Source organism: Camelus bactrianus, chromosome 5 (assembly GCF_048773025.1).
Source record: "Camelus bactrianus isolate YW-2024 breed Bactrian camel chromosome 5, ASM4877302v1, whole genome shotgun sequence".
In the NCBI taxonomy this organism is placed as follows: Eukaryota; Metazoa; Chordata; class Mammalia; order Artiodactyla; family Camelidae; genus Camelus; species Camelus bactrianus.
Genome location: NC_133543.1, coordinates 16595616 through 16613248, shown reverse-complemented (window position 1 = coordinate 16613248; position 17633 = coordinate 16595616). Strand labels below are relative to the sequence as shown.

Sequence of the window (17633 nt, the reverse complement as noted above, 5' to 3'; positions counted from 1 at the left end):
AGGTAGGCTATTACAATATATTCTGAAAAGTTTGTAATTATTGGATATAAAATAATTAAGATATAAGTGCTTTGGTAACTAAAAATAGTGTATGAAACTTAGGAAAATAATTGTTATGAATGTTGGCATTTAGGTAGGGAAAAATTGTGTACCTACAGCTGTATTAACGTTAATGTTGACCTTCACGGTCTTGGAGAAGGGAAGTGGGCACAGTGAGCTCAGGGTAGCTATGTTTTCATCAGCCTCTGTTGTTTTATGTGCTTTTAATCTTTTTCTGCCCTCTTGAATTCACAGCATGTGAATCATGAAAAGAAATTATTTTGCAGTTACAAGACATTTGTTAGTATAGGCTGTCTGGAAAGGAATCTACCAGCTAGAAATTTCTAAGACTTCCCAATAGTGGGTAGAGAAAAAAACACATAAAGCACAGTAGAGCAGGGATGCTGTTTCTGTCTCAAGAATGAATCATTGTATAAAAAATTTCCCTTTTTAAAGATTTGGATTTATAAATGCAAAAATGAAACTGGAAACTAGGAAAGAAGTATTGTTTCCCAAAAGTATGACTGATACCCACGGAATTTTTACTCCAGTTTTGGTGCATTGAAATGGTTTGAAAGGGTTGGGTATGAACAAGGTCTTTTTGCAGGAGGGGTGCTGTCGCAGCAGTGAGAACAACCTGTCTCATGGCCTTGCTTTCCCAGGGGCAGCCTTTTCATTTGTGGTCTCTGAACGGTATTTCCAAGCTCTTCAACTGAAACAGGTATCACACGGTAAATTGTGCACGGTAGCAAGTGTTCATTTGTGTCCTGCTGCTGGGGAGACTGGCCAACGTCCACCCCCTTTGCTCTGTGTGGCTTTGTAGTAGATTGTTAAGTTGTATGTATCTTCTTAAACGTAATTCGGTTGAGTTTGCTGAGGATAGTCATGCTGGAAGATGCGGAATTTATGCTTGTTAATTGTATTTTAAAGTTGAGTCTAAAGCATATAGTATAGCGGTGGTGTTCCTTTTTATTTCAGCCCTCATTACAGTGTTCTGTGTCTAGGTTGAGTTACAGAAGGAAATCAATAGCCGGGCAGGAGAGTTAAATAATTCATGTTCTGAAGTGACTTCTTTTAGAACCCTTCGTTGGAGGATTTGACAGTGTGTTACTTTTAAATAGCATTTGTCCTCCTCTGTATTTTGGTTGTTTTTTTTTTTAACAACGGGGGAAATGATTCTGGGGTTGACTGTCTTATGTTGGAGGCCATGGAGAAAGCCTATGGCTCTGGGTTTGAACATCGTGGGAAAGCAGGATTAGAAGCGTTTCTCGTAGCAGTGGCGTGTTTGAATCTTCCTCTGCCAGCCCCTGATTAATAGGGACCTGTTAACAAGCTGCACAACGTGACATCATCGGTTTTCTGCTGCGGTTGTGTGTGGAGTGTTTTCAGAGCACTTTCCTGCCTTTTGTTTGTTTTATGACCGAGGAGGAGGCAGGGCAGCTTTAACATGCAGGGACGGAGGTTTCAGGTTCTCTCGTCAGGCCAGTGGCCCCGGACTTTGCTGCCTTAGGCCAATCCTCTGTCCAGCGTCTGTGTCACCAAGCTCAGCGCTTCCTCCCTGCGGCTGAGATAAAGCCGTGGCTTTGTTTGTTTCTTTGAGTCTGAAGCTGTGCCGCTTTCAGTAGCTGCCTTAGGAAATAGTGAAAACTGAAAGCATCCAGAGAGATACTATGAAAACAGACACTAGCCTGTTTTAGACACATAGCGTTTCAGACACTGAAAATGTGACATCTCTGATCAGTTGTTTGCCGAGTGATGGGTGGGGGAAGGGGGGATTCTGGGATCGGAAATTTTCCCACAAACAGGATGTTTGTTTTTTTTAAAGCAGTTGGTTATTCCTGGAGGGGAAATGTCATCCGAGAAGCCGAGGTTTTTATTGTAGGCCGTTGCTTCTAAGAGTTAAATTTTAAAAAGCGGATAGACAGACTGATACAAGGTGACCACCTTAATTTTACCAAATATAACAAAAATAATAATGCACAAACCCCTCTCCCCACCGTCTCTTATTTCAAAAAACAAGGAGCAGTATCACCAATATAAAAAATGAAAAAGAAAATTTAGAATAAAGGCTGGTCTGAAATAAGTGAAATAAATTTAGCTGTATAAGAAATTTCCAAGTTTTTCCTTATAGTTCTCACTTTGATGCAGACAGGCGTAAGTCATCCAAAAAGTGTCACCAGTCTTTTGAGTGGTTTTGGGTCTCAGTGATTGTATCACAAATGGATGCTTGACTTGGGGTGAGTGCTGCAGGAGCGGTGTGTGCCCCGGGGCAGGCGGCCACTGTCAGCCTTGATGTCCTCATGTCCAGGTTGGGGACCCCAGCAATGCCCGCACCTGTGAGGAGTGAGTGGGGTGATGTGTGTAGGCAGCTGGTAGAGGACCTGCCCATCAATGTTGTCCTGCAGGACATGGGGACTCCGTCTCATGGGGAGTGAAAGATGGATTTAGGGTTAAAATGCTGTGGTTGATGTTTTGGTTAGATATGGAAAGCTCCCTTAAAAGAAGGAAGATACAGAATCAGACACATGCAAGCTGTCTTAGAAGGAGACAGTGCCCAGTGCCCAGATTGCAGTCCTAGCACCAGCAGGCTCCAGGAGTCTGGCTGGTTCCAGGGCTGCAGCAGGGAGCACACAGGGGGCCTGGCACACCTCGAACACCAGAAAGTGGGGAGGCACTCCAACAGAACAGAACAACAGTGCAGATTTGTCCAAGGTCACGGGAGACAAGGTTCCCAGCGGCTAAAGCTAGAGCAGTTTGGCTAATGAGAAAAGTAGAGCTGGATCATAACCCAGAGTATAAAACATACTGGGAGCCTGCACTGATATAAGTGCATGATGGAATGTTAGGGAAAGGAGACATCTGTGCAGAACCAGTCTAAATTGTTCCTGTGGCCTCCTCGCCCCAGAGTGGGAAGGGTGACTTCTGACTCTGTGTGCACAGTAACTTCCTCTCAGAGAGACCCACTGGGGAGACCAGGCAAACACAGCCTCAGCCAGTGACCAGGGTCACCATCTGCAACCTTGTTGATAGCGTGTGCCTTGGTACCTGGTGAGAATGGCGTGGTACCTCCGTGGTCGTCCTCCAGAATCCTGCGCCCTGTCTCAGCATGACAGAAGCCCAGGGAAACCCACGTGGAAGGGTTTTCTGTCAACTACCCCACAGTGCTTCTTGAAACTGTCAAAATCAGGGAGTCTGGGAAGCTGTCCTAGCCTAGGGGAACCAGGGAGACACGAGGACTCGGTGTGCTGTGGTGTCCTGGGTGGGGCCCGGGGCAGGCAAGGGACAGGAGGAAACAGTAAGGAGCATGAATAAACTGCTGACTGCCGTTAACGACAGTGCATAGTATTGGTTCCTCGCTGTAGTGAATGTACCACACTCATGCTAGGTGTGAGGTCTGTGGGGCCTCCATACTGTCTTCATGACTTCTCTGTAACACTAATACTATTCCAGAATGAAAACTTTATTAAGAACAAAACTGGAAAGTAGTAAGGGAGGTGGTAGAGAAGCTTTTTATTCTCATTTTGCTTTCTTCCGGTAATATTTGAAATATTTAACCATGTTTACAAATCCATTGATTTTGTTCTTCTGGAAGAGGTTGCAGAGGTTATTTGATTGGTGGGATTATGTGCTTTTATTTGTTAATGGCCTTTGTATTTAAAACATCTGTTTTTATTTTTATTTTTTTAAAAAGGCAAAGAGTAAGGAGATTCTTTTGGCAACAAATCCACCTAAGAGATGAGCAAGACCTGAATTAGGCAGCCTCCGTGGGACTGGAGAGGGTGTGGGCATGAGAGGTGGCTAGAAGTAGCACTGGCCACACTGGCGATGATCAGGCAGGGGCCTGGATGTGGGGAGGGGCGGCCAGGACGAGGGTGTGTGGGCATGGGGCAGGGTGGCTGGCTGGGTGAGTGGTGGGAGGACTAGCTGAAGGGGAGGGGTCTGCGAGAATGAGCAGGTTTGAGGGTAGAGAGAGGATCATGGTTGTGGACACTTGAATTTAGGATTGTATTTGTGTGTGGGTTTGGTTCAGGTGGGTTTATTTCTTGGATAGAGTTGGGGCTTTAATATAGGGGATTAAGACTGATGAGAATGTAGGTGTTTATTTTAAATTAACATGTTTCTCTGCCTTCTTCTGTAAAACTATGATTATTTGCCCTCTTGAGTTCTTGAGAATGCAGTCACTCATGCAAGAGACTAACAGCCCTTGCAGTCACCTTTAAGTCTGAGATACCGTTCTGGTAGGGAAACTTTTCCAGATTTGGCTCTGAATGTTTCCAGCTGACTTGCTTTTGTTCCTGCATAGTGGTTGTCAGGGAGAATTGGGTCAGGATTGGTACAGTGATAATTACAGTGACATTTCCAGAAGAACGCAAGGTGTAGATCTGGTATTTGTAGGATTTGGGTTTGATGTTAATTAAGTATAATACCTTTTTAGGGCAAGTTCAAAAGTGAAATAAGTGGGGAGGGTATAGCTCAGCGGTATAGCATGTGCTTAGCATGCATGAGGTCCTGGGCTTAATCCGCAGAACCTCCATTAAAATAAATAATTTAGAAAACCTAATTACCTCCTCCACCCCCATAAAAAAAAAGACTGGTTTAAAAAAATTTTTTAAGTGAAATACATAATGTGATCAAAAGAAGAAAAGACTATGAAATCAATGAGAGAATACACTGATTTTTGTTAATACGACATTTAGAGATTATCTAAGGCATTGAAATATTAATTGTTGATTTATGAAAGTTTACTTTCTAGTTTTCAGTCATTGATATACAAACTTTATTCACAGCACTTCAAGTTGCCTAAAAGTCCCTCCTTTCCTGGGAAATAGTAAAAATTTAAGTCCAAATATGTTAAAATAAATGCTTCTGCCATATTCCTGAGTACTTTTGTGAGGAGTAAGTAGCAGTGTGGATGCCCTACTGTAATTACCACCATGAGGATGTTCAAGGCTGCTCTGAGCGTGCGGAGTGGTGGTTCCCAGCGCCGTCGGGCAAGTCTGTGCCTGCGCAGCTCATGCGCCAGTCCTACAGCTGCCGGGGCTCCATACACACTGCCCCACGAGGACACGTTCCTTGTCTCCCAGCCTGGCATCTGCTGTGTTCTCAGGCTTCTCTTTGGGGGCAGACCCTCCATGGGGAGCCCCTCCCTGCGCACTGGTGCCCCTCGGAGTTTGCTTTTGGAAGACTTGCCAGGCTACGGGCTGTCAGCTCTGGGAGTGGGAGCCGCTCTGTTCCCTGAACTGTCAGCGTCCGGCTCAGGACCTGGCACAGGGTGGGTGCTGCAAAGACATTGTGAAGACACAGGTGACAGATATGTGAATGGTCCTCCCTCTCCAGGTAAGGGACAGGCTTGGAGAAGCTCAATAACTCATCTGAACTTAAGAGATCATGCCAGAAGGTTGAAGCCTGAAGAGCCCCTGGGAGTCTCTGCACTTCCCCCACTGTCTGGGCTACCTCCCAAGATTAGGGGCACATGGGCAAGATCGAGCCCTGGCAGCTGTTTCATCTTCTCTGTGGCACCTCACACTAACTTGCTGTTTCCCCTCCGTGTGGGAGATGCCAGAACCTGCATGCAGCATGGAGTGTAGTCCCTGAGATGAGGGGCTGTCGTTGGCACACCCACTGTGATGCATGCACGCAGAGGTGCTTCCCGGTTGCGTGGGACAGGAGCCCAGCCCACCCCTCACTGACCACACTGTGTGGCTGGACCACGTGCCCCTGTGGCACAGATGCCCAGATGTTCAGACCAGATCTACTCACTGACTTCGGAATTGAGAGAATTGAGCAAGGCAGACAAAATGGTGAGATAGTTGGGATGGGCCCCGTGAGCTCTAACAACCAGCTTCAAGGCCGGATAAGTATGTCCATTTGACTTTTATAAAAATGAAATTGGAGAAAACAACAGTTGAAAGGCGCTCTTTTCTATCTTAAAATTCATTTTTGGCGTCTTTAGTTTACTTGGGCTTCTTCGTACAGACGTGAACATTGCATTTGAGTGTGGCTCACCATGTTCAGTCACCTGCAGCCTGTCGGGTGGGGTACACTGTCCCACGGCTGCCTCCACGTGCTGGTGACCGCGAGGCTAGGCCCACAGGATTACCGAGACTTGGGACCTTTTCCATAGAGGACCCCTCTTCCTGCTGAAGGAGTGAGCTCTACCCTGCTGCTTAGTCTGAGGCATCCTTTACTTCATTGGAAACTTGCTTCATGGTGAACTGGAACTTTGCTCCCACCCTTTCTCCTTCTTGAGTTCCCTGTTCACAGCAGAGATGCCTGAGGACCCTCGCCTGGGTGGGGGAGCCTTCTGCCTTTGGTTAAAGCCCTGTGCTGTGATTGGCCACAGTGTCTCTCCCCCACCCTCTGCCTTTTCACTCCTCTCTGGCAGTCCTTTTTCCTGCATCACCTTATCTCCGGTTATTTGTCATGTTTGTGTTTACAAATGTCCCTTCTTTTTATACTGCGAGTTCCTGTGGGCGGGTGGCATCCCCAGGGCCGGTACAGCGTCTAAAGGGAGTGGATCCCCTGCGGTTGCTGAATTGAGCAGACAGGAGGCAGAGGGTGATGAGCGGGGACAGCTGGCCTGCCATCCCCCCGTAAATCGGCGGGGCTGTCCTGTCCGCAGGTCAGCCAGTGCTCTATCATGCATCAGGGTTTCACAAAGAGCATCCATCCTCTCCTGTCCTCTATTTTTATTCCTCCTCCCCACCAATTTCTTTTGTCTCTTTCCTTTTTTCCTTCCCACTGCCTTCCAGGAGCCCCCGTCTACTACTGGAAGGTGGCCTCTAGGGTCTGAGCACAGTTTTGAGCTGGATTGTGGGTCTGTTAAGGGGTACAAGCATCTGCGCCCCTGTCCAGTGTGCTTGGAAGTGCCCTGCAAGGCTGACTGAACAGGCAGACAGAGGGGAGCGCAGGATGTCCGTGCTCATAACTTAGGTGTGAAAGTCTCCCCTGCGGATCGTCTTTGGCGTGAACTGGGTGATGTGTTTTTGTGTGGGGCATTGGCCTGGGACATGGGCATTGCTGCAGGCAGCCCAGGGTGATGGCGGGCAGACCTCGGTGGTTGGCGAAGGTGATGGCGGTGTGGTTGGTGTGTTCATCCAACCTCTTCTTAGGGCTGGAAAATAAGTACTTGATCGGCATGAAAGGGCAGTTACCAAATAAGCTCTTTGAGGACATCCCCGTACCTTCTGTAGTGTTGCTGTACCTACTTGGACCGGCTCGCAGCCCTGGATGCTGGTGTCCCCCCGCTGCCCCCTGCTGGCTCCTGGTTTTCAGCCTGCAGCTGTGTGCTTCACACGGCCAGCTTCAGGGTGTCTGGGAGGCTCTTAGCCCGCAGGGACTCAGTCTGGATAATTCTCTAGGCAAATGACAGCAGCAAACCCAAGTGCTGTAAGCAGTTAATGGACCTGCATGGAACTGAAAGAATTTTAGAAAGCTAACTACTTTGAAATTTTGAAACAAGTTATTCTTGGTTTATATTACTGTTTGCTTTCTAATTATGCGAATAATTACAGCATTGTGAACTCCAAGTAGCGATGGGAGTAAGTTCAATAAAAGATACCAAGGCCTTGGCGGTAGTAGATTTGTTTTAATTGTGTGTGTGTTATAGTTATCCAAAGGCCTTATTTTTATTAAAACCATAGAAAATCATCAACTCTAATGTGACTTTTAATCTTTCAGATTGTAAAACTGGAATTATTTAGACTTGAATGAAAATTGTACCAGAGAAACAAAACACAGTAATAATTGGAGAAAATCAAGCATACTCTTGATACATTTATTTCCTCAGAGATATTTCCTAGGAAGGATCTTGTTTTAAATTCTTAAAACAAGACCACAATTTTTCTGTTCACGATGGTGGTCAGTTATTTCTTAGAGTCTCTTTTTGAGCTATCCTGGGCTTGACTGATCGATGTTTCATGGGATTTAGTGTAATCTCATGACAATCCCTCTGATAATCTTGTTTCCTAGGAGAAGCAGCCTGAAAGTAGCTAAAAGTCATGGCTGGATAACACAGGAGTCAGTAGTGAAGTGAGTAAAACTAAGTCTCCACTAGGCTCTGTGCAGGGGCTGGAGGTGGTGGATCCCAGGTTGTGCGAGGAGTGTCTTCATTCCAGAGCCCTCTCTGGCATCTAACCGAGAGTCGTACAAGTAACTGCTAATTTAAGTGCCCAGCCCCACCCAGCTGGTGGACCGTGGGCTAGGCGGCCAGTGGGGGCACTGTAGAGGAACCCCGCAGGCGGTGGAAGCCCGGAGGAGAAAGAGGTGCTCTTGGGGAAGGCTCTCCTGCATTTCTTGGACCCTGGATCTCTCCAGACTTTAAGGCTTTAGCGTACAGATGTCTGGGAGCGGTGGTCTTTAACAGTGAAGCCAGATGTGAGTCTGGCTGCGCACTCTGTGACTCACCAGAACCTGCCACTGTCGGTCTCTGCCAGCTCAGCGGCTGCTCCAGCGGGAGGGCCGGTCCACCCGGTCTCCCTCACTCACCCTGGGCTCTTGGACACACAGGGCGGTGAAGTAGCAGTGTGTGTGTGTTCCCGTCCGCTGGTGGGTTCATAATCTCCGTGAGGTGTGTCGAGAGGTCGCTCTGCACGGCTGACCTTCTGTACCTGAGCTCTGCTGTGGGGCTGTAGGTTCCTGTCTTTGTGGAAGGCATAGTATTAACAGGGTCAGTTAGTTTGGGCCTCCAGAGTGGTCAAGAGATGCCAGCTTCAGTGACCCAGACTGCTGGACATGGTGTGGGGAGAGTCCCAGGACGGTGGGCTCCCGGCACCGTCTGTGTGCAGAGGGCAGCTGGCTAGTTTGTTCACTGCCCCTGTCAGAAATTGCCCCTCCTGCCTCTGCCCTGGAGGAGTCTTTATGTGTTCCCCTCTCATTGGGTACTCCCTAAGCATGGCAGTCTGACGTGTCCCTAAATTGTACATGGTGTGTGCGCATTTAAAGCCCTTCACCTTCTGGTTAGTGTTAAGTCCTCCAGGATCAGACACGGGAGATGGAGAGTCACATCGCAGGTGGGTTGCAGGGCACAACAAACCCTTTCTGAGTTCACGTGGTCCCACTCTCTTTACCCTGCTCTGGGTCCTTTTGGCTTCAGTGGCACGTACCCTGTGCGCATCTTGAGTGGAGCATCACACTGACAGATCACACTGGCTCACAGCTGCTGCTGGTTGTGCGTCCTTGTCCCACACTGGCCTGGGACCCCCGGACCAGAGCCACGCCTTCCCTGTCTGTGTGCCAGCCCCCAGCAGAGGACCTGCACATGGCTGTACTTGAAGAGTGAACACTGAAGAGAAGAGGCAGGAGGCAGCACGAGGTATGCATAAGTCCTCGGGGTGGGGCCTCCTCTGGGAGCCCATGAGAGGAGGCTGGTGCTTCTGGACACCCGTCCAGCCTTACTGCAGGGGTGACCAAGGGAGCATTTTGGGACAAGTCAGATCTCTGGGACTTCTTGCCCTGGACTGGAACCTCCAGGTTACAGGGCAGCCATGGAGGGCTTAGGGAGAATTTAAAATATTGATGCCGCTTGGTGGAAGCAGATTCCTAATTTAGCTATTTTCTTTACCTTATGAATGACATGTCTTTCCTGGGACCCTGGGAAAACTGTCATTGAGACCATCCCAAGGCTTATTGACAAGGGGCAGATGGACCCTATGGCTAGGAGCCAGCTGCAGGGAGGTGGTTGAGGCTTTCTGTTTCTCTCTTCTTGCTGTGTGACCTGAACTGGTTGTGTGCTTGTCATGAGAACGCTAAGAAAACTTACAGTGGTGGAGTATGAGAGCCCACACTCTTGAGAGCCCCTGGTTTTCCGTCTGCACCTGTGTGTGTCTGATCCGCAGAGCGTCCCTCTGATATGGTGCAGGAGTCTCCCAGCTCCCTCCAAGTGTGCAGCTGAGAAGGGGAGCCTGGGGCCCTGTGTCTGAGAGGCCTTCTGGCCCTGGCCTGCTCCTTCACACGGCTCCGGGTCCTGCAGAAAGAATGAATTGCAGGGGTGGCTGGGGCAGAGCCTCTAAGCTGGGCTGGGCCGGAGTCCTGCCCGTTCCCTGAGGCAAGATGTGATCCCAGGGGAGGCTGGGGTCCTGGGAAGTGTGCCAGAGTTTCCGGCCAGGTTACAACATCTGAACTCCTTGAACTCCAGTGTGTAAAAAGCATTTCTTAACTTTGTCAACAGGGCAGAGGAATTTTTGTTTCAGAATATGGACGTTGAAGGGTGTTTCTCACAGAGCGCTGTGAGGCAGGACTGGTCGGTGTCAGTGGTTTGAGGGGGATACCCGTACTCCCCATGCGGATGCTAGTTTGCATCTTTATACCTCTAGGCACCAGCCAGCTTTGGTTAAAAGTGAAAGCTCATGTGGACAAACGGGCAAGAGATACGGGGCTGGATGATGAGCAGAGTGACTTTGTGTACTCTTCTGACCCATGAATGTAAGGTGTCTTTCCATTGACTAGGTTTTCGCGTTTCTCAGTAACATTACGTAGTTTTCAGTGAACATGTCTTAACCTTCCTTTTGTTACAGTTACTCCAAAGTATTTTATTTTTCTTGATGCTGTTGTTAATTGAATCTTCATTTCATTTCTGGATTGCCCATTGCTGATGTACAGAAATACAGTTGATTATCCTGTATTGGTCTTACATCCTACAACCTCTCCGAACTCACTTGTTAGTCCTGAGAGCTGTTTAGTGAACTCTTAGAACTTCCTGCACATAAAGGTTGTCGTCTGTGAACAATGGAGATAATTTTAGGTCTTCATGTGCCATCTGGATATCTCTTTGCTGATTTTCCTGGCTGGAACCTCTAGTACAGTGTTGAGTAAAGAAGTGGTGAGCATGTGGGCGTCTTGTCCAGTCTTAGGGGGAAAGCATCCAGTCTTTCATTATTAAATATGGGCTTAATAGCAGGCTTTCTGTCTTGTGTAGATGGTCTTCATCAGGTTGAGAGAGTTTCCTTCTAATCCCTTTTGTGTTTTTAGCCTGAAGGTTTTTTTTTCCCTTCTCATATTTTTGTTGTCATATTTTTACTTTGTCTACTGAGCATGTGTTTTTGTCTTTTACTTTATTAATGTGATATATTAATTTTTATATGATAAGGCAACATTATATTCTTGGGATAAGTCCTACTTTGCCACAGTGATAATTCTTTTTCTGTGTTGGTAGGTTTGACTTGCCAGTATTTTGTTGAGGCTTTCTGTGTCTGTATCCCTAAGAGATACTGATGATTCTGTGTGTAAGAAATTATCTTAAGTAAATAATGTTCCTAAGCAGGCAAACATCTACTGTAAGAATGAAATAAAATAAAACAGAGACAGTACCACGTGCAGTGTGTAGTAGCCCGTTTATGTGGACTGTTCACTAGTGGGTAGTGACCCTGTGGCTCAGATGCAGAATCTCAGGTCAGGCAGACTCAGACTTGAGTCCTGGCCTCCCCCACCGTTGAGTTGGCTGTGTGACTTCAGCACATTGTATCTGGGTGCACTAAGACTTCTCACTTTTGGAGCAGAGTGATGAGGAGACGTCCCTCCTGGGGTTGTCCAGGCGACCAAAGGAGAGTGTGCAGACCCCACCAGTTACGTGCACACAGGTGCCTGCTCGCGGTCGTGACCTTTAAATACATGGACTGCCCCGGTGTTCTGAGGGCGAAAGGTTTGAAACAGGTGATTGATTAAATATCGTTCATGTTTGCAGTGTAGTAATAGTCTTTAAAAATGAATTAGACTAATACAGAAAAAAATCTATTAAATGCTGATAGTGGACAAAACAGGTTTTGTGCATGTATGTGTCATGTTAGGTCTGAGTGCGGTACAGTCTGGAGATGCGTGTATAGCAGTGTGAGCAGTTTAACTTTGGGGAGTGATGATACAGGAGAACTTTGACTTTTAATTTAAAAATAGATGTAGGTTTTATCAGAAAAAAGTAAAGGTGTTTCTGACTGGGAGGAAATCACGAAGGTTAAAAAATATGTGGGGTTGTATTTACCTCCCTTTCTTCATTTTCCCTCAGATGTTTTCATAGCATCATTTGACTTTGTTATATAATGAAGCCTTGAGCTTTTTTAAAAGCAATGAAAACTAAAACAGGTGGACGAAGGACAGTTTGTCCATTCACAGGTTTTGACACCTTTTGTGTGGACTGCCAGCTTGAGTATCGCTTGCTCTGTTTTGAACAGCGAATTCCCAGGTAGGGGTTGGAGGCCCCGAGTGGCCGGGTGCACAGTGCTGGGTACTGGGTGGGTCTCAGGACGAGCTTGCTCCCTGCACGGGGCTGTGCTGGGCATCAGGCGGCGCCTGCAGGCGGCAACGGCTTAGCCTGAAAGCTGGAGAGAGAGAGGTCTGGGGACCTGTCGCCGGTCTCCACACAGCCTCCTCTTGGGAGGGCGAGCTTCAGTCGCTGGGCCGCCACGTTTCTTCTCCCTTGTGAGTGACTTGGTGTCAGGGAGAGGGCCCAGCTGCAGCCTGTTGGGAACGACAGCTCCCACAGAGGGACCCCGACCCCGGACAGAGTTGGGTGTCTTGCTTTGGAAGGCAAGGTGTGTTCTCCCCACTGCACTCGCCCTGGCAGATCCTGCCCAGGGGACGAGAGGGCCTTCCTGGTGGGTGGACAGGGACCAGACGTGTCTCAGTGTCTGTGACATTTTGTTCATCCTCCTGGATGAGTGTACACATTTTCTAAATAGAGAGTATAATCCAGAACTTGTCATTCCAAGTTCTAAACACCAATGTGATGTCAGTGTTTATACAGATGTGTTTTTCTGCCACTCGCGTACCCAGACCTGTGGTCAAGGGGGCATGGAAGGGTCTTTGCTGACTTTGGACCAGTACAGTCTGTCTGGGGCTCCTGGCTTTGTACACCCCCCTCCACCCTCACCAGCCTGGTGAGAGTTCTGCTCTGAGGCTCTGGAGGCCTCCCTACGATGTGCAGAGTCAAGTCTGTTGAGACTGCTGAGGGGACTTTGTGCCATCCCTGGTCCCTCTCCAACCTTTGTCCAGCATCTTGACCACAGTTCCAGACTTCAGTAAAGTTCACTGACTTGATCCACTGTAAGAATTCTGCTTGTTTGCTGTTGAGTTCATGAATGCTGTTTTGTACTGCGGACTTTGAGTTTTTTCAGAAGGGTCCTGTCTCTTCCACGTTTTACATTCTCTTTTGTGTCCGTGGTTCTTGGATACACTGTGCCTACTGACTGAGTTACCAGGCTTGGGGTACTGGAGACTTGGATGAAAGTTAGTGTCACCCTGTAGAAATTTCATGAGTTGTTTTTAGAAGTCTCGTCCCAGTGCTGTAACGGGGGACTGGAACTTGAGGGATTTCTGAAGGATTAAAGGAACTGAGGGCTCTGGTAAGCTCCCTCCAGGTTTCCACCCCCATCTGTCATGCGGCATAAGTGACCCTCAGGTGGGGGTCTTTGCAGTGGTGGCCGGAGGTAGAATTAATTATTTCTTTAGGCTCAGGGAGTTTTCCTTCTCTAAGAACATTTTCTGTGTAACAGATGTTGTTTGAATGTGTGAAAAGTTTTAAATTGATGTAATAGCACAGGCGTGCATAGCTAAAAATACTCAACTCTCACACGTTTTTGCCTTAGTTGAAGCTCTAGAAAAAGAGGCTGTATACTAACAGATGTCTGCTTAGCTGAAAAACCTAAAGAAAATGGGAATTTAAGTGACTTGCAGAGTTCAGTATGGATCGATATAGTTGAAACCCAGGAGGCCTCCTCGCAGACCGGTCCTTGGGTCACAGTACAGCCCTAGTGCAGTGCGAGCACAGCTTGCTTGTCCCAGTGAGGAACACACCTTCCACGTGAGAGAAGTCCAACCCGGTTAACTGACACCGAGCACCATTCTGAGGGCCTAACTGCCTTTTGAATTTGATCTTAATCCCTGGTGTCCCCAAAGCTGGAAGACATGGGGTAAACTTGTTTTTAGATGGTGCATTACTTTTCAGACAGTGGTCTCAGTTAGCTTCCATCCTCCAAACACCATTTCATACCAGATATCTCTGAATTTAAGCAGTGTGTCCAGCTGTTAATCTGGAAAATGAATACACCCTTTTCCTTGTTCTGAATTTCTTACTTGGTTAGAAAACGTGAATTACTTTCTGTGTTAGTACACAGATCACAGGGAACGTAAGTTAACCTTGATGGCACGGTGTTGTAGGTGTGAGCACCGCTGTGCATGTGAATGTGATTTGGCCTCTGCACTGGTGCTGATGGCTCCACAGTTTGGGTTTGGGGTTTTCTGTGTGTGTTTTTGCTTTTTATAGTTTGTGATTAGCTGTCAGGCTTGCAACTGTCACTTCTCGTTAACACCACTGGCCTGACTCCTGCTCCCCCTTCTCACTGTTCCTCTGTTTAGTTACTTCTCATCTGGCCAGAGAATTGGATAAAGAAGCCTGTTGGGTTTGTTTCCGATGGGTGAATAGAAAGCCTGAGTTGGGACCAGCAGAGCAGAGCTCAGTACTAAAAACCCTCACTGGCTGCCTTTCCCCCTCCGTTCTTTGAGAGGTGCTTCTGTTCAGATACTAGTGATTAGGTACATGCCTTCTCAGTGCAGGACGCCGCTACGTGACATCTGTGGCAGCTTAACATTTATACCAGAAGCTCTTTGAGGACAGTGTTTGCACCGCTCGGTTCTTTCAGTTTGTCCGGGTTGTTGGCGTGGTGTCAGTGCAGCAGCGGGTCCCCGACCGCCATCCTCGGGGCCCTCACTGTGTGTCCGCTCTCAGGAGGGTTGAGTGTCTTCTTCTGCTTTAAAGGGTTACTTTTACAGTAATAAGAATATGGGCAATGTCTTGTATTTACCTACATATTTAGCGTCACCGAGGCTCTTCATAATGGGAAGCCAGGTTTCCTTCAGCGTTTCTTGGAGTGCAGCTCTGCTGCTGCTGAAGTGTGTTTCTGTCTGTCTGAGTTCGTTTTCGTTCAGCCTTTATTCTGAAAAGATATTTTTGCTGGATACGGAATTCTCGGTGAATACTTCGCTTTCACCGTTTTCAGAGTGTCATTCTGTTGTGTGCTGGCGCCCACGGCCTCTCTGTGTAGTGTGTCTGTGTCGCTCTCCCTCTGATTCCGCCATGGGTGCTCATCCTTTCCTGCCTGGGAGATGCTTGCTGTCACCCCACAGGTCTCAAGATGCTATTTCTCTTCTTTTTTTTCAGCCTTTTTTTTTTTTTGTCTGTATGCTTTAATTTTGGTTAAATTTTACTGCTCTGTGTTTACATTCCCTGATTTTTTTTTTCTTCCGCAGTGTCTAATCTTCTTTTAATCCCATTTCAATGAAATTTTCATTTCAGCTATGTTTTCTTAATTTCTAGATGTTTTATTGGTCCTTTTTTAAAAAAAATCTTCCTTTTTCTCTGATTCTGTCTACATGTGCCTTTAGTACTGAACATAGGTATGGCAGTTTCAATGTTTTTACCTGCAAGTTCCATAATCTTCGTCATTCCTGAGTTGGCTGCTACTTTCTGATGTTTTTCTCTTTTTTTCCTCCTAATTAGGAGCCACATTTCCTGCTTCTCTGTTAATGAAGTTTTGATTAGCTGTTGTGTACTGTGAATGTTACCTTACTGAGCGTCTGCATTTTGTTATATTCCTTTAAAGAATGTTATGCTTTGTTTGGCAACACAGTTAAGTCACTTGCAGACTGATACCCTTGAGGCCTGTTTTCAGCTCTTATAGAGCAGGTTTGGTGTAGCTTTTGTTCCTGAAACAGTTCAGCCCTGCTGCTGAGGCCCACCCTCCGTGGGGTCTCCACTGACCGCTTCTGGGGAGCCCCTGAGGACACTTTAACTTTGGTGTTCAAACACCTTCCTACTTCATGTACACTTTGGGGGCTGTTCAGTTTACAGTCTCCTGGTCATTTTTTGCCTGCCCCTCCACCACCCCAACCCCCTAGTGGAATTTGACTCACACATGCATGACCTAGAACCTAGTCCATTGCTAGAACTCTCTTTTCTGGGTGGCTTCCTCTTTTCTAGGATTCTGCCCTGTAACTTCAGCTACCTCGGCGTCCCTGAACTCTGATCTTCATTTTCTCAACTTAGCAAGGCTGCCAGGTTCTATTTGGGTCCCCTTCCCTGTACTTGAAGGCCTGGAAATTGTCTCCAGGCAGGAAGTTGGGGTGATGGGATAGCTCTAGCTCACTGTTCCCCTTCTCTGAGGCATCACAGTTTGCACTGCCTCCTTTACTGGCTAAAAGTAGTTGTTTTACACATTCTGTCTGGTTTCTAGTAAGAGGTTAGGTCTCTGCTAATCCATCACTGCTGCAAACAGGAATCCCAGGAATTCGGTGAAATTGGTCCATTGAAAAATAATCCTCAGTAACTGAGTGCAGTTTTAAATGGCAGGCCTGCTGGTGTTAGAACAACTAAACTAAACAGTTTCCATGAATTTGAGTGAAGCATAGGAGTGTCTTCATCTCCCCCACTCGTGGTTTTGCCTTTCTCACTGCCCAGAGCTGTCACCACTCTGAGCAGAGTAATGGTTATGGGGTCGCAGCGTGGTGGGTGATGACAGATGCTCTGAGCGCGCCCTCCGAAGCAAGGCTGGGATCCATCTCAGCGGGCGCCCAGTCCTTTATACTGAGCTAAATTCTACTCTTGGGAGGTCCATGTTGGTGTTCCCTGCAGTTTAAGAATCACTTTTGAATCTGCGTGGGGAAGTCTGTGCTAACAGACCACTGAACATCTGAATCATTGGGACACTGATGCGTGGACTAAGAGAGCCAGCGTAGCTTGACCGGGGACCTGGGAAATGTAAAGGCAGGTTGGGGGAAGCTAATCTGCATAGTGGTATGTGTTTGTAAGTGTGTGCTTTCTCTCTTAAGTGGAGTAAAAGAAGCCAAGTACTTTGAAGTGGATTGTTGGTGAGTTGTAAGGAACTTTAGGGTCCTGAGTAGACATGAGGCTTGGCTGTTGATAGTTTAGCCAAGAAGCGACTACATCAGGAAAAGCAGGTTGTTGTTTGTATCTGTTTTTTGGCCCACAGTTATTGAGACTTACTGGTAAAGATCTAATGCCCTTTTTCAGACATGAATATTGCCAGCTACGGATGCTAGTTTTCTTTTTTGTCTTTAATTACTCCTGAGTTCGTTCTTTAGCTCCTGAGTGACCCACACATGTGTTACAATCCCTGGTCCTCTGCAGTGTGCCCTGACAGCTTTGATTTTTGTGTCCTCAAAATGCTGTACATAAATATGTTCATTTTTATGAGCCCAAAGATCTTTTTTCTTTTTAATTTCAAATGCAACTTGAAGAGTGTTGATTGGATCTACTGCTGTTTAGAAAATTTAGAAGTTAATGAACGTATGAAAAAATGCTCGACCTCACTCAAAAGAGAAATGCAACATTGAAGAAGGTTTTTTTTTTTTTCCTTTTTTGTCTGTCAAATTTTGGTTGAAGTTTAAAAATGATAATTATTTACTGTCAAGGGTGTAGCCAGATGGGCACTTCTTTGAACTTTCAGGAAAAGTACATACTTACATGACCTTTCTGAAGGTAAGTTTGCAGTACACATAAAAAAACCTTTATACTCTTGACCCAGTAATATTGCTTCTAGGAATTTTTTTCCTTAAAATCATTAAAAAGTCAAAAGTGCAAGTAGAAAGGT

At 46.8% G+C, this 17633-nt stretch overlaps 1 protein-coding gene across 24 annotated transcripts in view; it reads left to right on the top strand.

The window, feature by feature from the left end:
* The window catches only part of CLASP1 (cytoplasmic linker associated protein 1), a 192166-nt gene that overhangs the window by 77729 nt on the left and 96804 nt on the right, over nt 1–17633 (top strand). The gene's annotated exons all lie outside the window — the stretch shown is intronic.